The sequence below is a fragment of the Otolemur garnettii genome, unplaced genomic scaffold (assembly GCF_000181295.1).
Source record: "Otolemur garnettii isolate 467f Iridium unplaced genomic scaffold, OtoGar3 scaffold00163, whole genome shotgun sequence".
NCBI classification, from domain to species: domain Eukaryota; kingdom Metazoa; phylum Chordata; class Mammalia; order Primates; family Galagidae; genus Otolemur; species Otolemur garnettii.
The window spans coordinates 576,674-581,665 of record NW_003852558.1 but is presented as its reverse complement, the minus strand read 5'-3'; the positions used below and the strand labels follow the sequence as shown (position 1 = coordinate 581,665).

At 39.2% G+C, this 4,992-nt stretch overlaps 1 protein-coding gene across 1 annotated transcript in view; it reads right to left on the bottom strand.

The window, feature by feature from the left end:
* KCNB2 (potassium voltage-gated channel subfamily B member 2) overlaps positions 1 to 4,992 on the bottom strand; it is a 401,464-nt gene extending 396,472 nt beyond the window's left edge. The window contains exon 1 of the mRNA XM_012811551.2: positions 4,518 to 4,992. The gene's annotated coding sequence lies outside the window, so the exon portion shown is untranslated. The remainder of the gene's footprint in view (positions 1 to 4,517) is intronic.

The following is a 4,992-nucleotide window of genomic DNA, read 5'->3' as shown; positions in this document are numbered from 1 at the left end:
ACCAAAGTTAACAATAATATATTTTCCATATAGCTAGGAGAAAAGACTTAAAATGTCCCAATACATAGAAATGATAAATGCACAAGGTACTGGCTACCATAAATTCCCTGATTTGATGGTTACATGTTCTATGCATATAACAAAATCTCACATGTACCCCATTAGTACAAATATTATGTATCAATAAAAATTAAGTAAAATATGATATGTGTAGATAAGTTATGATATCTATTAAAGTCATTTCTGAAAAGTAAAGGGGACATTATAAAATAGTGCTTCAAAAAAGAGGGCACTGGATCTGACTGCATAGAGAATCAAGGCTCTAAATATATCCAGGAACTGAAAGCAACTGTATTTTCTTTCCCTTGGGATGCTTCTGTTATGCAACTACTCAATCGGATTGCTGTCTCACCCTGCCAATAGCATTTATAATTTTGTGTGTGTGTGATTTATTCATCTATACATGTAGACTGTGAGTGCACGGTGTCTTATTCATATTTATGTCCCTAATAACTAGCTTAGGGCTTAGCACAGGGAAGGAACTCAATGGATATCTTTAGGATGAAATAAAAAATGAGGAGTGATGCACTCCCTGGCTCTCATGATAGAACTCCAAATTAATTATTCAATATTTTGTCTACACCAGTCTTACAAAGCCTTCTTCGTTCTGCCTGAAGCCTCAGAGTCTGTTGGGTATAAACTTCCTCTCCTTTTTTCCTCCTCCTTGTGGTCCTAAGCAGTATTACATCTGCCACTGTATCCCAAGAGAGCCTCAGACAGAAGTCAATAAATACTTAAATCAAATGATTCCCCAGGAATGCTGCTCTGTATCATGGTTGGGATTTTCAGGACTAACAGTACAGACCTTCAGGTACATTACTGATTCAAAAGGATTTGGTGAATTGGCCCGAGGGAGGACCTAAACATCATTTAAAGTACTATTTTTATGAGGAAAGGTAAACAAGTTCTAAACTAGCTGAACTTTTAAAATGAACATTCTTATAACAAGCCAATTTTAGGTTGACAGTTGGTTATACACTGTAACTGAACCTGTAAGACCTAATATCTGTGTGAAAAATAACAATGTCAATCAATCATGATGATATAACTAAATATTGGATTCTATGGCATCCTGCAAGCAATAATCATTATATCTATCAAATTTAATCCAGATAATATTTTTCACATAAACAGATGCAGTGGCTATTTAGAAAAACTTTCAAATATTATATAAACTTTTAAGGGTGAAAATATCAATTTATGATTTATGGTCTTATGATTTTATTATATTTACTGCTTAATAAAATAAATGCATTCTAAAAACATACTAGTAAGGAAATCTGGTGAGTAGATTTCAATTTCCATTAAAATAGTGGGGTTACATTTTATACAGGAAAAAATGGAGATGTAGTAAAAGAAAGTATTAGAAAACTAGTAATTTTTTAAAACATGTATATATAATTCTAAAAATAGTTACAATAAAAGTACTTGTAGCACCATACTTCATTCAAAGTAACTCACAGAATTTTTTTATACTGAAAATGAAAATAAACTATCATCAGAAATTCACCAAAAAAGATCATCTGTGTCCTGTGTGAGGCAGCCTCCGTTTCTAGGGTCACTGTAAAGACAGTACTTTCTAACGTGTTAGGATTCTGATAAAATCCCACCCACATTTTAAAAATCAGCCTCAAACTAAACTGCCTTCTTATTTCAAATTCATGTTGACAATTTGGAAATCTTCTCCTACAAGGAGTAAATATGCAACGCAACAGAATGGACCACAGATCTGCTATATAAAGATACTTGTGGAATGTGACTAAAAAATTTAAGACTGCTTGGCTCTATAAAATTTATCAGTTGGGGGAGTAAAAAGGCCATAAACTCTAAACTTAAGAAAAATCCTGAACTTTACAAATATCACATATACTGCATACGTACTCTCCATTCCTCTGAAGCCCTTGTGAAAATAACAGGCATTGTGATTTTAGGCAAACTCCACATGATGAATAAAAGCAAATCTCAAATAAGATTACATTCCAAAATAAGGAGAGTATCTTAACTGCATATATTTACCTTAAAATGTATGTGAGATTTCCTACCAACTTCCAGAATTTTCCTTCAGCATTAGTCTTTAAGGGATAGCAAATTTTAAGCAACGAACTACTAACTTACCAAGGTAAAGCTGCATGATGGAAGAATGAAATACAGCCTGCAGGTTCCCTAGGTTTTACCAGCATTTTGGTCTGCTTTCACTGTGCATAAACAAGTATACTGGGGTATCACTGAAATATGCCAGAGGTACACTCAAGAAAAAATGTTCTTTTCCGTGCTTAATGAAGATGCCCCACAGACTTACATGTTTACAGACGTGCAGGCAGGTATACAGAAAAACTGAGAGATACGCTTTAAGTTGCCAAGAATTGTGACTGAGCCCTATCTTGCCCTTTCACTTTTTACAGCAATATTTATTCTCCTATTGAAAGTAAGTATGGCAGGCCGATGTCCACAGTTGTCCTGTCACATAAACAAGGAAGTTTTGAAAGCCAAACAGAAAGGATTGGATCGAGTAATAATTTCTTACTCATCCCATCTAAGTATTCAGTAAACATATATGTTTGCAAAATTGAACTGTGGGATTTGGAGAACAGTGAAACTGCAAATAGTTTCAACTGATGCACAGATCGGTTCTCTTCAGAAAAACAAGAGAAAAAGAAAAAGAGAGGCGATAGAACAGGAGTATGTGAGGATGAGAACACTCAAAGCGGCAGGCAGGAGTCTGAGTGTGAGTTCGTGTATGAGGGAGACTTGGGAACACTAACACGGAGATAGAACGGTGAAGCTTAAAGGAGGAGGAAAGAAAAGAGGATGCCCAGTGATTCACTCCTTTCTCCAAAAGTCTGAATAGTGCCAGAAAGGGCACTATTAGACAGAATTCTAGGGTGCATTAGACAGAATTCTGTTTGTGGTAAAATACTGGTCTGAACCTGAAGGCAAGAGACAGGGGATTACATAGCATTTATCATGTGGAATCATATATTAACTCTCTTAGGTAACCAGAGATCTTTTTATTCAGTGGGGAAAAGTTCCTTATGCCTCAGATCTTCAATATTCTCAGAAAGTCCATGCAAATCAAAGTAAGCACTTTTTATGCCTTACATTAAAAAACACCACTTCAAGGACCAGACAAATGCACAAACACACGGAAAATGTGCGTGTCAGGACATTGTTTTAAGTTGTGTTTCATTCAACAACAAAGATTTTCTCGAGTCTGCATGTCTATAGGTTTTATTGATGTGTTCCAAGTTAAGCTTTGGACAACTTTATATTTATTCTCTCTCACACACACCCTCAAGAGTGTGTGAAATAGATAAAGCAAAACTTTTTCTTTATACCTTATGTATATAATTTTTAAAATGTGACCCTCTTTTATAAAACCTTTCCTTTTAAGTTATTCAGCACTGGCAAGAATAGAACTTGGACTGAAATGTTTTCCCTTGTCCTCTGAAATGTAATATCTTGATTGGCATTTATTGGTAAATAAACCAGAAACCTCTGTCCCACATTCAGTACTACACATTTAAAAATAACAAAATGTTAATTTTTCCTTTGTCTTGGACTTAAAAAAAAATCAAGTTCCCAAGACAATCAAAAACCGATCAGTACAAAAATGAAAATGTAAAATATTTAAAATATTGACATTATTGCATAACTTACTTAGGAGAAATGTTGAACACGCATGAAATCAACCCCGTGTACATCTGGGCATACTCAATTTTTCCAGCGTGATCTTGTATTTCTTATTTGTTAAAACACTTGTGCAGTCATAAATGTTGCATAAACGGCATGTTTGTGCATATTGCACGCTGACAATTTTTATGAATGAATACACATAAGTGCACATAACTCGAGAAAATGGATGTCAAGATACTATTTTGAAAAGAGTCATTAAGCATTGGGAGCAAATGATGAGGCAAATGGTCGATATCTTTTGGTGCCATTCAGGGCAAACGTATTCCCAAGTCCCCTAGCAGAGTGTGTTGGAAACAGCCATGAAGCTCTTTCCTTGGAGACCCGTTCTCTCTCGGGAATCGTGCTACAGAACAGAGACCGCGCAAGCTTAAAGAATAAAATACATGCATGGTTCCGTGTTCATACACCAGAGACATCACGCTCCCCACATCCAGTCCCACAAGTGTGTGCATGTGAGTGTGGCATTTACCAACAAATGAACAGAAGGCAACAAGAGCTCCTCTCCTAGAAATAACATTCCCCATCCCTCGTTAGTCAGGCTGCAGGGAAGCTTTTCAGGGGCTAACACTTGAGTGCCTTCCCCACAGGGAAGGAGCCTTACATTAAACACCCTCTCAGGGCTAAGTCAGCTTTGTGTGTAAGTCCACTCGGCGCCATATGGCAGTTTCCAATTCCTTTAGCAACTCAAGTCTGGCTAGGCTGCCGCGATGATTCATTCTTAAAGGAAGACCCCTTCGGGGAGCAGCGATGCCCCCGCCACTTACCTAGCTCCCACAGACCCCGCTCAGCAGGCGGCGCGGGCTCGGGCACCACAAAGGGCTGTGGGATTCCCCGCTCCCTCCGGGGCTCCTCTCCCTGCGACGATCCCCTTCGCCAACGATCTGTCGCTGGAAATCCCCCTTCCCTCCACAGAGAGGAGGGTCTCCCCGGCTGGCTGGAGCTGCTGGCGTGTTTTTCTCCCTGTCTTTACATCCCTGACTTGGGTTCACCGTCTCTAGTAGGAAGGCTCGAAGGAGAGGCGGCGGGAGGAAGCTAAGGCATCCTTAAAAAGAACAATAATCTTCATCGATCTTCACCCCGTTCCCCGCTCGGGCCCCCATCCCCCTGCCGCCGCCACCACCGCGCAGCCGAGAGAGGGCTGGGATGGAAAAGGAAAAATCGAGCGGGGCTGAGCTCGCCGCGCGGAAGGAGCCGGAAAGCGAGACGCGCCAGCCCGGGAGTTGCCGCTCGCCGGGGCTG